Source organism: Sphaeramia orbicularis, chromosome 7 (assembly GCF_902148855.1).
Source record: "Sphaeramia orbicularis chromosome 7, fSphaOr1.1, whole genome shotgun sequence".
NCBI lineage: Eukaryota > Metazoa > Chordata > Actinopteri > Kurtiformes > Apogonidae > Sphaeramia > Sphaeramia orbicularis.
Window position 1 is genome coordinate 20,405,832 of NC_043963.1, and position 21,979 is coordinate 20,427,810.

The window sequence follows — 21,979 nt, forward strand, 5'->3', positions numbered from 1 at the left end:
GAAACAATGACTTTATATCTTAATATGAGGCAAATTGCCAAAGTAATGACTGACTGAGTCTCAAAATAAAGGAAAATATTTTCAAAATAATGGCATAGTGTCTCAAACTAGCAAAAAATTGTTAAAAATTAAAGCTTAATAACTCAAAAGTAATGACAGCTTTTCTTAAAATAATGACTAAATATCATAATGTAGTGAAGGGATGCTTTTAAAAATGGGTTGGTATTGCAAAATTATGGAAAATGCTCATAATGATGAGTTAATACCTTAAAAACCATGAGGAACGTGGTCAAAATAATGTCTGTCTCAAAATAATGAGAAAAATGACTTGACATCTGAAAACAATGAAAACTACAGAGAAAATTATGCCATAATATCTTATAATAATGACAAAATTTTTAAGAATGATGCCTTATTATCTCAAAATTATGAGAAATCTAAATCAAAATAATGGGTTAGAACTCAAAATTGTAAAAAAAAAAACAAAAAAAAAAAAACCCAACAAACTAAATCTTAAAATATGACGTAAAATAATGAGAAATATTGTAACAGTAATGACTGATTGTCTCAAAGTAATGATTTTGGGAAAGTTTCTCATTAGTTTTAGATAACATGTCATTATTTTTACTAATAGGGTTTGTTTTTCATCATAGGGACAGAAATATGCTTCAGTAATTAACCCATAAAGACCCAGCGCTACTTTTGTGGCAGTTCCCAAACGAATTTTTCCTTTATGTTGCCTTTCTTAAATGAATTATCATTATTTATTATAATATTATCCTCTGTATTTTGTGATTTTTCAGTGAAATCAAATATTTTCCCATACTTAATTTGTTGATCATGTAGATTTCCATTAAAAACTCAGATTAAAGTTGAGGATTATGATATCCAAACCAGAGAAAACTGAAGAAATAGTGATTTTTGAGCTAAGATATCATAACTGAACACCAAACAAGTGTTTTCATCCACTGGTTTTACTGGTGTATCAATGTAGAAGATGATGGTGTTTCCATGTTCACTACGGAGCCTCTGAACGTTCAAATGGGTCACATCTGATGACCATGAAAAGACGATAAACTGCATTTTACACCAATTATTTACATGTATTGATAGAATTAGTGGATCAACAGGTATTAAACAGTTTATATCCATACAGTCGCAGAAAAAATTATTAGACCACTCCTTGTTTTCTTCAATTTCTTGTTCATTTTAATGCCTGGTACAACTAAAGGTACATTTGTTTGGACAAATATAATGATAACAACAAAAATAGCTCAGAAGAGTTTAATTTCAGAGCTGATATCTATCCATTTTCCATCTTTTCTTGATAATAACCAAAATCACTTCAGTTCTTACATCAATATCTATGGCACTGTACTGACAAAAACAGTGCTTTTAGGCATTCCATGTTTTCTTTTCTGTCTGTTTTAGTCACATGATACACACAGGAGTTAGTACTTGATTGCATAACCATTGTTTTTGATGACTTTTGGTGGTCTAATAATTTCTTCCGCAACTGTAGATGGCTGTTTAGGTCTTTATGGGTTAAACCAGACTTTGCTTTTATTTCATTGTTCATGTTTTTGCCAGGGTTTGTCTGTCTGTCTGTCTGTTTGTTTGTTTGTCTGTCCGTTAGTGTGCAACATAACTCAAAAAGTTATGAACAGATTTTGATGAAATTTTCAGGGTTTGTTGGAAATGGGATAAGGAAGAAATGATTAAATTTTGGTGGTGATCGGGGGTGGGGGGGGCCCACGGGGGGGGCGCAGACCAGAAAATTTCATCAAAATCTGTCCATAACTTTTTGAGTTATGCTGCACACTAACGGACAGACAAACAGACAGACAGACAGACAGACAGACAAACAAACCCTGGCAAAAACATAACCTCCTTGGCGTGGGGGGGCCCACGGGGGGGGCCACTGATCAGCCTTGGCGGAGGTCTGCGCTCTCCGAGTGCTTCTAGTATTATATATTTATTACATGACTGAACTGGGGGTAAACACTGTTCATCTGTTTCTGTTAATCTGTATATTTGTCTTGTGATACAGTAAATGTTTACTTTCTGTCACTTGTCTTGCACATGTCCTGGTTTCCACCTTTATCAAACTTTCCACCAACTTTCTCCCACTCTCTCTCTCTCTCTCTGTCACACACAGACTCTATTCTTCTTCTTTAACTTTCTGTCTCTATTTCAGCCTCTCCAATTCTCACGGTGAGCGTCTCCCATGCTTGATTGGCTGACAATGGCGTCCGATCCGTCCAGATGGTGTGCCTGGAAGCCCAGTGTGTGTATGTGTGTGTGTGTTGGGGAGGGAGAGGAGGAGGGTGGTGGTGGTGGTGGTGGTGGGGGGGGGGTCGGTCACTCAATCTTTGTTCGATGGGGCACACTTCCTTTGTGCAGCCGGCCTCAGTGTCATTAACACTGAAGTGTGGGAAGCCCGGGACCACAGCGGCTCCCACGTTCCACAGAGGCAGGAAGAGAGCGTGTGACTGAGACGTGGCCAGCGGCAGGCAGGTCAGCCAGCTGTGTGGGTCTGTGTGGGTCTGTGTGTGTGTGTGTGGTACACTGAATGAGAGTGTGTCTGATGTGTGAGCATGTGCTCGGAGTGTGAAGACTGTTAAGATGTTTACAGTTGGAGGACTTTTCATCCACCATAAAATGAAAACTGACAGGCTGAACTTCAAACACAGGGAACCTCAAGTGTCTCCACAGAGGATTTTCTACATATTTAAAGCACAAAAGCCTTCACTTTCCATCAAATATTTCAACAATTCAAGAGTTTGTCTTGTGCACAAGTATTCACAAGGTCAAATTCCTGTGTAAATAATCTACTGTAAGTAGAAAAAAAAACTGCTTTACTTGATTAAAGTATCAGCAAAGTATCTCAAATTAGTGAAAAACTCTCAAAATGATGAATTAATACCTTACAATAACAAAAATAATAAGTTAGTGTCACAAAAAATAAGAAATGGTCTACAAATAATGGAAAACTTGGAAGACTTACTGTCTCAAAATTACAAGTCATATTTCGAACTGATGAGAAATATTCTTAAAATAATTACTCAGTTTCTGAAAAGCATGAGAAATCTTGTCTGAATAATGACAAACTCTGAATATTATGAGTTAATATCCCAAAATAGTCAGAAACTAATGAAAACAAAATGGATAACTACGTCAAAAGGATGATTTAATATTTTAAAATAACAAGAAACATAGCAAAATAATGACTTTGTGTCTCAAAATAAAAACAAAAATATCAATTCATGCTTTAAAATAATGAGAAATTTTCCTAAAATGATCCCTGAATATCTGAAAACCTGAGATCTTGTTGAAATTATCACACACTATTTTAAAATGATCACAGACTCTGAAAATAAGTTAATATTTGAAAATGATTATGTTATGTTATGTTATGTTATGTTATGTTATGTTATGTTATCTTATCTTATCTTATCTTATCTTATCTTATCTTATATATGATGCTTTTTTACTCATATGAGTTGTGCATTATTGGGAGCAATATTTAACTGGCAACAACTCAATTATTATTTTATTGTTCATTGGTTTAATGTCTGTGTCGTGAAGTTTCACCATATATGTTGCATTTTATTGCTATAAATTTCAGAGGATGAGCTCAGTGTAGACACTTTATAAACGACTGCATTGTTTAATCTACAACAATTCATCATATTCTGTATAATTATCATATGTTTGTGTGTATCAACTCTCTAAAGAGTCAACTTCTCCTTACAGGGCCTGTTTTCAACTTTGTGACAGTGTATTTTCCAAAAAGGTTTAAAAGTACTCATCACATTCCAGCACTGGTCTTATTATGTCTCATGTCTCAACTTTCTCTTCAGTGACAGTAATTTACTGAAAAACCTAAATAAACAAGACCAAATGATTAATGTAAAAAAACTGAAATTGGTCCATGGAAATGACAGTAAAAGCAAAGATAAAACAAAAATACAGAAGGTTTTCATGTGAAGTCACTGGTGTCTTTCTATTTTTGACAGATAAGATGTTTTCTCATCATTTACAGGAAAAAAAAACTCAGAGCAAACTGTGCAAAAAGGTTCCATTCCACATATTTTCTTTTATTATTTTGTCTTTTTTTCAATAAAAGCATTTTTCCCTCGTCTCTGAGGCATCTCAACTGTTGCACAGCTTTATAAGTCTGCCGTGTCAGATTGGTGGAAGTGGCTGCATGTTGGTCTTTTCTAAAGCTTGGCCCTCTGTAACACCCACGTGTGCCTGGTGGCGGAGGCACTTTGTGCTCAATTACGTCGCGGTGGAGATGACATGAGACAGCGGCGTGCTTCCCTCTGGGGTCACCACTTTCCCATATCAACACAAGCACTGGGTCAGTCTCCCATCTCCCCCCTCCACCCCCCCACCCCGAGCTCTTTCTCTCAGAGTCTATTCCTCCACCTGCTCCCCGGAGACACACTCATTGTCCCCGCGGCTATAAACACTTCATTGAGCATGTGGCAGCCCTGCGTTCCTCAAAGCCCTTCCCAGCGCTCTGATTGGCTCAGAGACTGTGAGAAACTCCAACAAGCCCAAGACCCACACATTCATATGGAGATTTGGGTGTATAAATACAGGCAGAGGCAGAGGAGAAGCAGCTCAGACTCAACTGGCTCTTCTAACTGAGCAGGAAACCTTCGACTCTACAGCGATGGCACCCACTGTTTATGGAGCAAACTTCTCTAAGGACCACCTGACTCCTGCTCATAAGGTAAAACTATTCCCAGGACAGAACAGTACATTCCTTCTGTTCAACATTATAGAGTCATATGAAATAATGCAGATTTTCAATGGTACTAAATGCTTTTCTCTCTTGTTTCTTCAGCTGAGAAAACCAATGGTGGAGAAACTGCGACGAGATCGCATCAACACCAGCATCGAGCAGCTGAAGTCCCTGCTGGGCCCAGAGTTCCTGAGGCAGCAGCCGGACTCCAAGCAGGAGAAGGCAGACATCCTGGAGATGGCGGTGGCCTACCTGAGGGGCTGGCAGCAGCAGAAGCAGCATCAGGCCGCTGTGACCTCCAGTCTGATGAGTGCCGGGGACGGTTACTCCCGCTGTGTCCAGGAGGCCGTCAGCTTCCTGTCCCACTGCGACGTCCAGACCCAGGCCCACAGGAGGCTGCTCAGCCACTTCCAAGGCCTGCAGGCCTCAAGCAGGACCAGCCACAGTCCCTGCACCCTGACCCCTCCCGGTTCACCGGTCCATCAGGCCAACCCCAGTAAAGGTGTGAGCCAGGCTGGCTGTGGTCTGTGGAGGCCCTGGTAGGACCAAGGCCACATCAGATCCACCTCAAGACAGAACCACGTCTGTGAACGTCATGGACAGAAAGTTAAAGACTCACTGAAGTCTGTTTCCTTCTGCTCTGCAGGAGAATGAATGGTAGTGAGTGTTTGGTGAATTTGGCACAATGTGCCAGTTCTCCTTTGGAAGGACTGAAACCATTCAGGTTTTACTGAAAGACTCTGAAATCTTTCCTATGGGAAGACAAATCCAGATTTTTGTTTGTTTTAACAAACATTACTGAATGATGTTTTGGACCCACATTGGGTTAAAATGGTCTGAGTGTCTGAGACACTGTGTGTATCTGTGTTTTTAGCTCCTGTTGATACTGGGTATCACTGATACATTTCATCTATTTGATGCTATGAATTAATTACATCCCAAACATGGATCCTATGGATCTATTTTTATTGTAAATCTTGTTCTGATTATATTTTATTATGACTATTTGTAACCATTATTTGGCCTATGTGTGAGGAACCATTACCACTGGTCTTGTACCTGTTGATAATTGTTCAGTTGTAAACAGATGTTGTTCATCTTCACATTAATACCTTTTATAAAGGAATCTGTAAAATCTACTTCTTACTAAAAGAATCTGTTATACTGCTTCTGTTAGAAGCTGAACTGAAAAATAAATGAAAACTTCAGATGAAGTTTTGCAAACGTAAAATGCACTGATGTTTGTGTTTGTTTTATCTAAAAAAAACTTCAGTGACAAGTGTCACAAAACAAAAAACATAAACCAAGTTTTGTTCACAGGAAACTACTATTGAGATGAATCAATATTTACATTTAGTCCTGAGTCAGTCAGTGATGTAGTCGTTACAGCAGGTCAACTATGTAGTTAATTTGGTGTTTTCACAGTAAATTCGCCTATATTTACACCTGACAATCAGAACAGCACATTTACATGATCAGTTCATCCTAAAGGAACCAGTGACAGTAAAAGCAGCAGTGTTTATATCTGCAGCCTGGTGGGATAATTCTAAAATATAAAGTCATCATAATGTCAGTGTTTTAACATGTTAATCTCCACTGCACCAGTGAAACTTCAGCCTGACAACATCATTAAAGACAAGTATAAAAAATAAGGAATGAAGGAGAAACCACAAAATAACAGAAACTGAACTTTAACTTTCATGTTGATTGATTGTCTTCACTTCACCAACATTCCACATTTATATAAATATATATAATTACATAAAGTATGATCATTTTAATAATAATCTGCAGATAAACTAATAAAATAATGTTGTGTTTGAGAACAGCAGCAGCAGAGTCTTCTTGGTGACCTTTGTGGTGCACAGGTGTTCACAGTCTGACGTACCAGGCCCCCCCCCCCCGACGCCCCCAGCCCGTTCTCATGTGCTGCTTCTGTTGTGGTATGCTGTCTAATACTTGAATTATGTCTCAAGTGCCACAAAAGTCTTTCACAACTATTTGTGTGTGCAGAAGTTGTGGAGATGGCAGTGTGCATGCCTGGGAGTTTCTCAGGGTCTCGTTGGCCGGACCAGATGGCCTGGCTGAAGCCGCCTCCCCTCCTCCTTCAACAAGAGATCAAACACCGTAGCTAATGTGATGTGTAACAAGACACACTTCTATTGTTCCCCTTTAGGGGCCAGTGAATAGGCACAGAGTGTGGGAAACGGGAGATACCACACTCACAGAGAGATGGCTGACGGGAAGCCGCCCTGCGCCGCCGCAGGTCTGAGAGTGATGGCCGAGACTTTATGGCAGGAATTCAGAGCTCTCGGGCTGCCGGTGGGAGGGCAACTCGTCTTCACACACACTTGCAGACAAAAGCCCCCAGCGGCCTCGTAGTACACACAAACCTGAAGAAGAGGCCCAAATTCACACAAACATGTCAACAATGAAACAACCAGAGAAGAGAAAGCAGACGTGGACGTGACTGAACAGGATGGTTACTGTTTGGAAAGCTGTAATGATGAAATGATGACAGAACCAAAACAATGAGGACTGAAAATAGTCGATAGGAGGGATTCCTCGAATTCCCAGTTGACACTTTGATTCCACTTTGGTTCCACAGAATCACAAAACTGAACAGACAGACCCTAATAAACAAGACTGACATGGGTGTACACTAGAGCATCATGTATGTGGACTTAGATAAACACATTACATATATTTTTATTATATGTACACTGACACCCAGAAAGTTTGAACAATTATTTTTACCTCTTCTCTTGAAATGTGAGTTATTCTTCATAGATAAAGTGTAACTGGGACTCAGTATGTGATAATTGCACCTGGTCAATTAGCTGGTGATTACTGATGTGTATAAGTAGGAATAACAAGTGGAATGTGTCTGAAAACAAAATGATTAAATTGATATTACTTTATGGGCAGCAGTGTATTATTTTAACACAGATTCTACATTTTATTTCAGTTGTTGTATTTTCACTGCAAAAGCACTTTGACTTAGCTTCACAAAACCCTGTTCATTATGAATTAACTTAATAAAAATGTTGCTCTTATGATGTTAAATACAATATTGGTTTACTCATCTGCACATTTTGTGGAATTATACAGATTTTAGCAACTGTTGGACACCTATAATATCTATTGGGATCCATTATGATCATGAGTTTCTTTCAAGGTCTGCTTTTTGTTCATTTTAATTGAGAAACTAAATGTTTTTCTGGTGAGATAGCATGTTTTTTTTCTTTCTTACCCCTCACAAAGCCTATAAATATGATTCCTTTCTCGTAAATGTTTTTTTTTTTTAGTTAATAGGTGTTAATTTCTATTACTTTTTTCATATTACCACAGATCTGACACATATTTCTTTGCTAACTGTACAGTCTAAGAAGGTTAATTTCTGTTCAGTCATTGTTCACTTTCACCTGAAGATTTAAAACTGAAGTTAATGGTCTGTATGTCAGTGTTTTCTTTACATACAGTAGTTCACATTAAGTATGTAAGGTTTGTACCCTCTGCTGTCTTACTGTCACTGTGACTTCATTAAAACTTGAACTACTTCTTTCACTATTGAAGGTGGGTGGCTCAACCTTAAATTAAAAGAGTCAACACAAACCGCAGACAGACACGCTGCTCTGTGCCAGCCTCTGAAGCTGGATGACTTGATTTTTCCCAGATGGACCAGGACACAGAGTTTCTGTTTGTCCTGCAACAAAAGATCAATTAACATTCCCAGCGGAGCATTGAGGAGCGGCATGGCTTTTGCAGCTCATTTACCCTGATGTTGTGAACTGGTGGGAAACTGGAGGAACAGGACTACTCACACTGGGCCCACAAGGCCAGCTTCACATCTGGGACTGGCCATGATGGAGGCCCACAGAGGCACGCTGCCAGCTCGCTCATAATGCCATTAACTTGACACTAATTTGACACAGTTCATTTATAACAGGCCCCGCAGATCCTCAGGAGGAGAAAGACAAGAGCCTATGATTAAAGGCAGCCTGTAGTTTTCTGCAGAACAACGTGACTAATGTGCGACTGAGGCAATAATAATAATCTAAATCATAAATGTTTTGCATGCATCGAGTGTACAGATTCTGTCAGAATCAGAGACATTAAAACCCTGATTTATGTTTGGCCCCTAAAATGTGCATTTTACTTATTAGATATGTCCAAAATTTCACTTATTAACTCAGACGTATTTGCATAAAAACGCAAAAACCGGAGTAAACTCAGTAGTTATTACCACATGCATCCTGAGATTCACTTTTTGTCGTGGTAATTTAGAAATACAATGGTTTCTGATGAGACTGTGTTTGTTTCTTTCTGTTGTTCGACAGGTGCCCTTTTATTGGGTGGTAAAGTTCTCTGTAGTTTGTCTGAACAAAACTAATTCCCCATGTAATGGCACCTCTGTCAGTAGTGGAATGTAACTAAATACTTCTACTCAAGTCCTGGACACAAAGTACAAATTTGAAATACTTGTACTTTACATTTTCTAATCCCTGTTTTTCATCCCAATCCTGTCCTCTGATAAACCAGTCATTTCCAAATGTGTAGATCTTGTGAGAAACTGAAGGATGAAGTTTTCTTTTTTCCTCCTCATTAAATCTCATTAAAGTAAAATAAATTCTTGGAATTGCTGAAAAAAATCCATCATCACAAAGCTGCAAATAGGATTTTCTGTGCTTTGTAGAGTTATGTAGATGTATGACGATGTTCTAGTATGATGATGACGATGACGATGATGATGACGATGATGATGATAATGATGATGATGGGGATGATGATGATGGTGGTGGTGGTGATGATGACGACGACGACGATGGTTATGATGATGATGGTGATGATGACGATGATGATGATGACGACAATGATGATGATGATGATGACAATGATGTTGATGACAATGATGATGATGACGATGATTATGATGATGATGGTGATGATGACGATGATGTTGATGGTGGTGATGATGATGATGGCGACAATGACGATGATGGTGATGATGACGATGATGATGGTGAAGATGACGATGATGATGATGGTGATGATGACAACGATGATGATGATGACAATGATGTTGATGATGATGATGATGACGACGATGATGATGACGACGATGATGATGGTGATGATGACGATGATGTTGATGATGGTGATGATGATGGTGACAATGACGATGATGGTGATGATGACGACGATGATGGTGATGATGACGATGATGGTGATGATGATGACGACAACGATGATGATGATGACAATGATGTTGATGATGACGATGATGATGATGGTGATGATGATGATGATGTTGATGATGGTGACAATGGCGATGATGGTGATGATGACGATGATGATGGTGAAGATGACGATGATGGTGATGATGACGATGATGGTGATGATGGTGATGATGATGATGGTGACAATGACGATGATGATGATGCATTGTTATGGATTAAACTATCAACAACAATAAAGTGATTTAAATGGGCTCAACCTATGACATAACATTAATCCAAAATTATCAAATATAACACAGTCAAGAATAATTTTACTGCACACTGACAAATTCTCCTGTTCATACTTCAGGTACATTTAGCAGATAATACACACTTTCACTGATGTAAGATGAAGATGAAGTTGTAGCCAAAAGTTTTGTCTCAATGCTCTTTTAATTTTCTGATTGTTCTTTTTCAGTGCCTAAATTTTTTACAGTTTATCACCTAGTACGGTTATTTTTTACTTCTATATATTTATTTGTTTTTAAAGGTCCCATATTATGCAAATCTCACTTTGTTAAAGTTTTCTTATAGTAGTGTGTGTTGCAGTAGCTTCATTATGAGGTTCGAATTTGAAAACTGTCTGTTTCCTCCCTGCCATATTTTGTGAAAATGCCTGCTCAAACAGCCGAGTTTGAGTTGGGTCCGCTTATGACGACATAAACGGATTTAACTCCTCCCCCTGACTGTGCCCCCACCCTGCATGAAAAGGTAAGCCCCGCCCTGGCAAAGTACCTCTCGGACAACAAACATGGTGAAGGCGAGACACGCAAGTTGTGGTGTTGTTGGCTGCACACACCAACACGAAAGTTTATTTTTGCTCCCCACTTCCGAGCCTCTCCGTAAAAAGTGGCTGGATTCTATCTGTGATGGTCATGTACCAAACATTCTGAAACGCTTGTATGTGTGTGCCCGGCATTTCACGGACGAGTGTTTTTCGAACATGGGCCCATACAGCTCCAGTGTGGCATAAAATACGGACCTTGTAAAATTTGGACCTATTTGGAATTTGCGCATGCGCGAGCGCAGCCTTACCGGATGTCACGTTCAGCGAGTCTTATGAAATAAGTACCTTGCGAGTAGAATTGTGCGCTTTTGGGTTGGGTTAGGGGTTAGGGGTCGCTGAACCTGACAAGGTACAAGGTAAGGCTGCGCTCGCACATGCGCAAATTCCAAATAGGTCCAAATTTTACAAGGTCCGTATTTTATCCCACACCGGCTTAGCACAAAGACTCCGAATCCAGAAGGACGCAGTACCAACGCTTCGTGACCCAAGTACAAGTGTGGGAGATGTAAGTTCTTATTTTTTTTGTATCTTTACTGCATAACCCTACATTACGGATAAGCTGGTGGTTGTTGATGTGTACGTCTAACGTTAGCATGGCAGCTAACATAGCTCGGTTACTGCTGCTAACGTTTGCGTCCCCGTTAACATGCAAGAGCTGATAATATCAAGAGACATTCAACAGAACTACTCTGAACATTTGCCTTTTGTGGTTGGCATCAGTATAGTTAGCATCAAGCTTGTTAGTAGCTCCCTGCATTAGTGGCGGCAGGCGTCTTTCCGTGTCAGGTCCACGAACCCGCCGTTTTCCGTCGGGGCTCAATCACGCCTCAAGGCAAAGAAAGCCAGTGTTTGGAAAGACGTTCTGTCTGAGACTGAACTGGTATGGCTGAACTACTGCGTCCCGACGAGCCATGGCTTCACAGTCAACATTAGCGCGTAGTACCGTTAGCGTAAGCCGCGTCCTCTCCCAGAGAGGGGAGGGGGGGTGGGTGGGCGTGGACAGATGCGTTCATTTTCATACCCGGAAGCAGGCCCAGAAACAGCCTGTTCTGAGGAGGGCTGGTGAGAGTGACTTTTTCGACCGCTGAAACTCCGAACAAAGGATGATTTTGGGGCGAACAAACTTAAATACTATGTTTTTGGGCTTCTGAGACCTATATGACGTGACTGAAAAATAGCATAATATGGGACCTTTAAAGCTATTTTACTCTTAATTATTATAGGGTTTAGTGTCGGATGTATACAGCTGGTCCTGAGGACAAATGTCGTTCGTTTCCATGATGAGGACAATAAAGAACCTTGAACCTTAAAGAACTAAACAGCCACCAGTGACCCAAAGCATCTCCTGAAAATGTTTAAATGCTTTTGAGCAATTATTTCTATCAATACATTTAAATAATTCAGGTAAAATTCAGTTTTCAGCAGCATCAGATATGACCCATTTGGACATTCAAAGGGTCTGTAGTCAACATGGAAACACTGTCAATGCAACATCACCAGTAAAACCTATAGTTTGACAAATGACAGTGGTTGTAGATACTTGTCTTTATGTTCAGTTGATTTATTTGTTTACATATGTATTGTCAATGTGATTCATGTATTTAGTTGAAAAAAGTCACTTTTTCTTCAGTTTTGTCTGCTCTGCTATAACAACCTTAATATTTTTTATTTTTTATTTTAACTGCTTCTTTTGACTGTTTGCACCAACAGAACCAAGACAAATTCCTTGTAATGTAAAAATGACTTGGCAATAAATCTGATTCTGATATTCACTCTGAGCTTTTATGAACATCTATGTAGTCAATAAATTAAACATGGGAAAATACATGATTTTCACTGAAAAATGCAATATACAAAAAATAATAAAATAAATGCTGATAAATAACTTAGGAGGGGTTAAAAGTAGGGGAAGATTAAGTTAGAGGTCACCACAGAAATAGTTCCAGATTAATAAGGGATAAACCTCCACAGTGACATAAATTGATATTTGCATAAATATGGTTTATTTGCCAGTAAAAATCTTTAGAACATATAGAAGATGTATACAATATACCCCATGAAAAAAGCAACAAAGTTTGCAAAAGAAGACATTTTTGTCAGTGCCAGAACTTTTACTTCTGAAATAAATGATCTGTATTCTCTAATTACTGCTTTGAAACAAACGGCTGCAGATTTGTGCATAAAATGTGGATCAGATTCTGTTCTTATACAAACAATAAACAGTGATGCAGAGCGTTGTGGACATTTAGAACAGATTAGACGTCCATCGCTATTTTTTTGTTGGTAGTTATACTAAAGATGTACAAAACCAGAATCTGCCTTGGACACTCAGACCCACTGGACAGATTGTTTGTTTGTTGCGCATTAATTGGGCCACCTGACACTTTTCACACCTGAACCTCAGCAGTATGAGCAGCACCCTTTGATCCATGTGTGCTTCAGTGTTTCTGCACAAGGTTCCTGTGATAAATCCTCAAGTTGTACCTCCTCAGCCAAAGATACAGGGTTGTTTCAGTCTGTGTAAGAGGTGCATAGTACCTGCATGAACACATCCTGCACCTGAGATGGATGCACGAGGTATTCTACTGTGCACGGAACACAACGAAGAAACACTGTAGTTTTATTGTGTATGAGGCCCCCGTGGTTGTCTGGATAAAATGAATCATAATACTCACCATGTGAGGTCATAGAGCATGTTTAACCCATAAAGGCCCAAACAGCCTCCAGCAACCAAAACCTACTGATGTAAAATGTTTAGTAACTTCTGTTCTGATCCACTAAACCCATCAATACATGCAAATAACTGGTGTAAAATGCAGTTTGTCATCTTTTCATGGTCATCAGATATGACCCATTTGGACGTTCTGAGGTTCCATAGTGAATGTGGAAACACTTTCATCTTCTACAACACTGATTCACCAGTAAAACCCATGGACTCGGATCAGTGACAGTGGATGGAGATGCTGGGTTTATGTTCAGTTATTAATATCTTGGCTGAAAGAGCAACTTTTTCCTCAATTTCCTCACTTTCTGATATATTAAGCCTCAACTTTAATCTGAGGTTTTATGCTTTTTATGAACATCTCCATGATTAGTGAATTAAATATAGGAATACCTGATTTTTGCTGAAAAAACCCCCCACAAAATAAAGAGGATAATATTTTATTGAAATGTTGATGAATGGTGATGGTCTTTCTTGTCACCTCCCTAGGGACTACAAATGGAAATTAGCACTGTTGATACAATCTGGCATATTTACAGCTGCAGTTGTTGTAGATGTTCATTAATATGCACTGTCCCAAATAAATAAATAAATAAATAAATGAATGAATGAATGAATAAATCACTTAAGAAAAGTTAAATATAGACTGCCACCAAAGTAGTACTGGGTCTTAATGGGTTAACATGAAATCTACCAGTATCTGCTGCTCTCAATGTACATAGGAAAAGTAAAATACTGCACAGCTCCAAGAAAATATAACGTGAGGCTAAATTAGCTTATTTTACTTCTGGATTTTAAGAGCCAGTACTTTATAATATACCGTATAGAGCAGTATTTATGTCTGACTCTTTAAAAATGATACCTTTGTGCACAGATCTGTCTTGAAAAAGCAATATTAATCTCAGGGAATTGGGTTTGTTCAGACTTAGAACCATTTTTTATGGTGTCTTTCGCATAATTTTCTTGACATTTAACCTTTCCTAAGTAATTTAGCACAGTTTATTATAATATTATGCTATGCATTTTATAGTTTTCAGTGCGAAGCACGAATTTTCCTATAATTTAATTAGTCATGAATAATAAAATTAATTCAAAGGTTATTATAGTAAAACAAAGAAAGCTGAAAAAAGTAAAATATATCATTGACTTAACATCAAAACAAGCATTTACAACCACTGTCATTTGTAAGACTACATTGGATTTTACTGGTGAATCAATATTGCAGAAGATGACAGTGTTTTATTGTTCACTACGGAGCCTGTGAACGTCCAAATGGGTCATATTTTATGTTAACAAAAAGCTGAGAAACTGCATTTTACCAGAATTGTTTGCTTGTACTGATACAATCTGTGGTATCAAAAGATACTGAACATTTTGTATCAGTAGATGCTTTTTGTCGCTGGTGGATATTGAGGTCTTCCAGGGTTAAAATCCTTTAAATTCCACCAGAACTAGAACAAACTGACACCCTGACTAACAATGAAGAAGCCAAGAAATAAGTAACTGAGCTGAGCATCCCCCCTTCTTTTCTTTTCTTATTTATCTTTTCCTCTGGAATGCATTTGTGGGACTTGTTAGGCTGGTGGGAGAAAGTCATGTGTGGGTGGGTGGGAGTGGGCTCTATGCGCAGGGGTGTGCAACAGATAACAACAGAACACTGTGAACACTTTTGGCTTTTGTGTGTGCTATTAATTTATGTGCAAAAAGACAAGACATTTGCCAAGATTTGTAAATATATAAATAAATGTTTTCTGTTTAGAAGGCTGTAAAGTAAATTATATTTAATTGAAGCAACAGGTGGAAAGTGAATTGTTCATTTGCAGCCTGATGATTTCTACATTTCTTAAGATGGATGAGCCAAGCGTCTTAAAACATTTTATGTGTCCAAATGTGCATTTTGGTACAGAGGAAGTTTTTAAAGATAAAATAAAAGCCCTCAGGTTATATTGCTTTATTACTGCGAGACATTTGGTGCTTAATTGCTCTTACCTCCCTTTAGAAGGTTTTTATTTTATGTGTTTAATTTACCCCTGTTCTAATTCAATACATCACATTTTCAACATCAGTCAATGATAAAATCAGATGTCAATTTATCAATCAGATGTGGCTCCTTGATAAAATATTAACTACCTGTTGCTGATCTTGGGAACCATGCCAGGCTCAGATCCACACCCTGTGAGTTATTGACATGTCTTCTATTGTTGTGCTGGGAGTCCCACTGGTCCGAGTGTGGGAACCCCAGCCCTGCCTGAGCCACACAGCTTTGTTATGTTAATGTGTCGGTATAAAATGAGGAGTGGCTCCTCCTGAGAGATCAGAACTCACACCGCTGTCCAGAAGGAGCTGCTCATTCCACCTGCACAGACATGGCTCCCTGCTCCGGCTACTCTTCTGTTCAACACATCAGGATCTCTGACAAAGACAACATCAGAGTGAGTACTGCACGGATCCAAGAGGTTTACATCAGGTGTGAACAGAGGAACTACATGCATGTACTGTTCACTGTAAAGAGTTAATATGTGGAATATAACAGTTGATCACACAAATATAAGTGGCTGTCAGACAAAAACATCCCTCAGTTTTTGAAATAAAGCCACTGTTTCCTTATAAAATCAGAAAACAGTTCTAATATTACTGTAGAGTTTTGGTTTAAATGATTAAATGCATGTTTTTAGGATTTTTCAGCTTCATGTCCTAATATTTGCTTGGATAAGATACAACAAGTAATCAAGTTTAATAAGTTACACTACTTTATTGCAGATTAATTCATTGGTTGTTTACTCAATTTATAACTTTTTTGTTCAATAAAATGTCATAAAATGGAGAAGTATTGATCAGAGGACATCCTTAAATGACTTGTTTACTCCACCACTAATAGATATTAGTTTGGTGTCATAGATGAGTAAAGAAACCAGACAATATTAAAATTTGAGAAGTTTGGAATCACAATTTTGAGTTACCACAGCCTGTCCTAAACTTACCTCTTATCTCCACTTCCCCAGTTGAGAAAACCAGTTGTGGAGAAAATGCGCAGAGATCGCATCAACAGCTGCATCGAGCAACTCAAGGTCATCCTGGAGAAGGAGTTCCACAAGCAGGAGCCCAACTCCAAACTGGAGAAAGCCGACATCCTGGAGATGACGGTGAGCTTCCTGAGGCAGCAGCTGCAGCCGGGCCTCAGTCCCAGAGACTACAGCCGAGGATACCCCCACTGCTGGAAGGACTCTGTGCACTTCTTCTCCACCGGCTCCAGCTCAGACCCCTCTGTGGGTCCTCTGCAGGGCCTCCAGCAGCAGGAGCAGCAGCAGCAGCTGGTCCACAGCCACAGAGCCAGCAGATCCTCCACGGTCTGCTCCAGCCTCAGGGCCACCACAGGTCCCGTGTGGAGGCCCTGGTAGAGACCCTGACCCACAGACACTCTGAGACCTGAGGGGACCTGGACTCCCACTCACTCTGTAGGAAATTACTTTTCCAGCTGCTCACTCATGGTGGGGTTCCTTATTGTCTCATCACATTGATGGACAAGTAGTAAAAGTGAAGGCTGTCACTTTGTTGAAGATTGTCCTGCTTTGGCTTTGATTTGTATCTAATGTTTGCTTTTCTTTGTTCTTTGAAGCTGGATTTGATTTTTAGTGATGATGGTTGGTCAAACTTTAGAACTACTGTAAAAGATTTGTTTACTCCAGTGGAGTTTATGTTTTTGTGCTTGATGTTACAGTATATTTATGGCCCATACTGTGTTCAACTGACAGCTGCTGTTGAGAATATTTCTCTTTTTTTCCCCCTTAATTATCTATACCAAACATTTAAACTTATGGTTGTGTGTGTGCATGCTGTGCTTGTGTTACTTGTATCTTGTTTTGATATCGTACCTATGCTCTTAAAACTCATGTGTACCATTTGTATGACAATTAATAATAAAAGCTACAATCAATAAAAAAAAAGTGGTGTTTTACTTCATAACTTATGTTTTAGTTGTTCCATAAGGAACCACACCTGTCAATGCTTACCTTTATCTATCCACCTCCTTGAACTTTACATAGACATGAATGACAAAATATTACACAACTCATACCACTATTACCACACCTATACTCTACTAATACTCCATTACAAGATGATATTCTACATTCAAAATCTTAAGTATTATAAAGCTAGTATGAAAATAAAAGTAATCGTTGTCCAGTATAATGGTACAGTTGGTAAAGTTTTATTCATATCACTGCTGCATTTATGTGAAGGGTTAGGGTTATTAAGTAGGTGCACAGAAAACTGCTTTCATTTTTTGTGCTAAGTTTGATGCAGGCAGTCCTTTAATCTGCACCTGGATACTTTTGTGTTTCCTCTGCTAAAAATGTGACCATATGTATCTGAGACTATTTGCACTGCATTGAATTAGAGCTGTCCACTTACGATCATTTCATTCAGGACACATCTTGATATTAGATTTGTACAGTGTCACAGACTCCAACACCAACTTCACATAAGCATGTGAGTGTGCACAAATATGACATATCATACCTTTAATCATATGTCTGTATATATGTAAATATAATCTTATCACCCATAACGTAAAAATTACACAACTGGACAGATGTATTATAGAATAGAATAGAATAGAATAGAATAGAATAGAATAGAATGGCCTTTATTGTCATTGTGTGTACAATGAAATTAGCAGTGCTACTCAAGTTAGTGCAACAATATTAACAAAACACCACTACTACAGAAATAAGAATAGAACAAATGTAAAATTACAAAACATAAAAATAAGATAAAAAAATAAACGTTCTATTCCAAAATAGAATGTAAATTTTACAGTTTTACAAAGTAACAAGAACTGAACAAAGTAGAAAAAAACCCCAAAAATGGACAAACTATAAATCGACACAAATTTACAGTATTAGAAGTATGTGACAGTATGTATATGTATGAACAAGATTAACAGTATTGACGGTATTAGGAGTATGTATTACACAATATTAACAGTATGTATTACTTCCATCCTTTATCAAAGGACAATAAAAGATATGATCAGCAAAGTAAATCTGACAGTTTTGATTTCACACAGTGAGTACACAAACAAACAAAAACACTGATATCGGATATATCATAATATATATTTTAGTGGTGAATATGTGGTGAGGGTTTGTCCTGGTGATTACGTGGATAGGATACCTGATACATATTTTCTCATCAATATGATGAAACTCTAAAACACTCACAAGTGAGCAGCTGGAAAAGTAATTTCCTACAGAGTGAGTGGGAGTCCAGGTCCCCTCAGGTCTCAGAGTGTCTGTAGGTCAGGGTCTCTACCAGGGCCTCCACACGGGACCTGTGGTGGCCCTGAGGCTGGAGCAGACCGTGGAGGATCTGCTGGCTCTGTGGCTGTGGACCAGCTGCTGCTGCTGCTCCTGCTGCTGGAGGCCCTGCAGAGGACCCACAGAGGGGTCTGAGCTGGAGCCGGTGGAGAAGAAGTGCACAGAGTCCTTCCAGCAGTGGGGGTATCCTCGGCTGTAGTCTCTGGGACTGAGGCCCGGCTGCAGCTGCTGCCTCAGGAAGCTCACCGTCATCTCCAGGATGTCGGCTTTCTCCAGTTTGGAGTTGGGCTCCTGCTTGTGGAACTCCTTCTCCAGGATGACCTTGAGTTGCTCGATGCAGCTGTTGATGCGATCTCTGCGCATTTTCTCCACAACTGGTTTTCTCAACTGGGGAAGTGGAGATAAGAGGTAAGTTTAGGACAGGCTGTGGTAACTCAAAATTGTGATTCCAAACTTCTCAAATTTTTATATTGTCTGGTTTCTTCACTTGTGTATGACACTGAACTGAATATCTATTAGTGGTGGCGCAAACAAGACATTTAAGGATGTCCTCTGATCAACACTTCTCTACTTTATGATATTTTATAGAACAAAAACTTAAAAACTGAGAAAATAGCCAATGAATTAATCTACAATGAAGATGCATAAAATAGTGTGACTTGAAGTAACTTGTATGTTATTCTAACAAATGTTAGGACATGAAGCTGAAAAATCCTAAAAACATGCATTTAATCATTTAAACCAAAACTCTACAGTAATATTAGAACTGTTTTCTGATTTTATAAGGAAACAGTGGCTTTATTTCAAAAACTGAGGGATGTTTTTGTCTGACAGCCACTTGTATTTGTGTGATCGATGGTTATATTCCACATATTAACTCTTTACAGTGTACAGTACACGCATGTAGTTCCTCCTCGACCCTGTTCACACCTGATGTAAACCTCTTGGATCCGTGCAGTACTCACTCTGATGTTGTCTTTGTCAGAGATCCTGATGTGTTGAACAGAAGAGTAGCCGGAGCAGGGAGCCATGTCTGTGCAGGTGGAATGAGCAGCTCCTTCTGGACAGCGGTGTGAGTTCTGATCTCTCAGGAGGAGCCACTCCTCATTTTATACCGACACATTAACATAACAAAGCTGTGTGGTTCAGGCAGGGCTGGGGGTCAAGACAACAGAGAAACACATCAATAATTCAGAGGTGAAGCAATCACAGGCTGACCAGGAGAGATAAAACCATTTTCAAGATAAACATCACTCTAATTTATCTACTGTCAGTCTGGAATCAAAGAGAAGTGCTTATCTGACATTGCAGTTACACCTGATGTCCACCCAGGGAATAATCAATAACAACATGGCATCCCAATGGGAAAGAGCTGTTGCTGAATCAATCAACATATCTTTAAAATAAGAACATTTCAATCATAAAAATCCTGTTTTTTTCTTCACATTTTGTCCACTTTATCATAAAGCATTTGTTGAAATAGTTCTTTCTGGTATAAATGTAATTCCAATGCAATGACAACTTTCAAAAATATGTAAATATAGGAATAAAAAGAGGTTTAACATGATAAAATGTAATTGTACTGAAATAATTTTTTTTACAAACCAAATATCCTTTACTGTGAGAGGTTGATGACTCCTTCTAATACCTTCTAAAATGAGCTTTAATCAGTGATGAGAAAAGAACATGAACCAAATGAGACCATTCAATAAAGATTCTCTCTGCCAGTAGCAATTAAGTTAGTATGATTAACATAATTCTTACTGAAATAAAGTAAATGAACAAGTGCTAGGAATTTTTTTTGTAAGTATCAGTTCTACAAATTCCATAAAGACTTTTTTTTTACACATTAAATAGGTTAATAAATTAGAATGAACAATTGTGGCTTTTTATAGATGAAATAATGATCTGATTTCAGTTCTTTGTTGCATCAGGGTTCTTATTTTTATTCTTTTGTGTTTGTATTTTTTCCCTCTGTCTGGTTACACCGGCTTCCTCCCGCCATCCAAACTCATGAACTAATAGATTAATCAATTAATCAATCTAATCAGCTGTAGATGTGAAGGAGACAGTGAATGGTAGTTCATCTGTATGTGTCAGACCATCAACTGGTGACATCTTCACCTGTTGGTCGCTGAGATCTGGCACCCCCACAGCCCTCTAAATCACAGGTGTCAAACATGCAGCCTGGGGGCCAAATCTGGCCCACCAAAGAGTTCATTCCGGCCCCTGGGATGAATTTGTAAAATGCAAAAATTACACTGAGGATATTAACAGTGAAGGATGTTAAAATCATTTTAGGTCATTTCAGTCTAAAGTGGATCAGACCAGTAAAATACTATCATAATAACCTATAAATAATGAGAACTGTAAATTTGTCTCTTTGTTTTAGTGTAAAAAAAGTAAAATTACACAAAAATGTTTACAGTCGAGCCTGTAACAAAAAATGTGAGTATCTGAAATGTCTAAAGAGAAGTATGTGGAATTTTAATATTTGTCCTGTTATTTAATGTTTTATGTATTTGTAGATCCACTGTGATCTCTAAGTTGTGATTCACATGTATAAATGATAAACTAAGGCGCAATATTGTTAACATTGCACTTATTTTACTAAAGAATTTTCAGGTTGTTCGTATTTGTTCATGTTATGTTCAAGTACAATTCGTAGATGTAAACATTTTCATTACGGAATTTACTTTTTTCACTCAAAAGTCCTTATCCTATTATTTATATTATTTTACTGGTCCGGCCCACTTTAGATCATATTAGGCTGGATGTGGCCCCTGAACTAAAATGAGTTTGACACCCCTGCTCTAAATGGTTCAGAGGATGGATGGATGGATGGATGGTATTTTGTGTCACTTACATCACTTAATGTGTTCATCAGGTCAGTCAAACACATGTAACAATTAAAAATAAAGGTATAAGTAAAGATAAAACTGACATCACTAATGCACATATTTTTCCATCATGTTTGAACAACTTTCACAGGCTGCAGTTATTACATTTTTCATTCCTTTTATTGTTGTATGCAACACAGACAGTGCTCATGAATGAACAGAAATATGAAGAACTGTAAATCAGTCGAGGATAAACAACAAGGCTCATTTTCAT

General features: G+C 38.5%; 3 pseudogenes; 2 read left to right on the forward strand and 1 right to left on the reverse strand.

Annotated features, from left to right (window-relative positions):
• Positions 1–3,976: 3,976 nt before the first annotated feature.
• LOC115423160 (transcription factor HES-5-like) lies at positions 3,977–5,987 on the forward strand (annotated as a pseudogene).
• Positions 5,988–15,812: 9,825 nt separating this feature from the next.
• Positions 15,813–17,463, forward strand: LOC115422812 (transcription factor HES-5-like; annotated as a pseudogene).
• Positions 17,464–18,856: 1,393 nt separating this feature from the next.
• Positions 18,857–19,994, reverse strand: LOC115422813 (transcription factor HES-5-like; annotated as a pseudogene).
• Between the last annotated feature and the right edge of the window lie 1,985 nt (positions 19,995–21,979).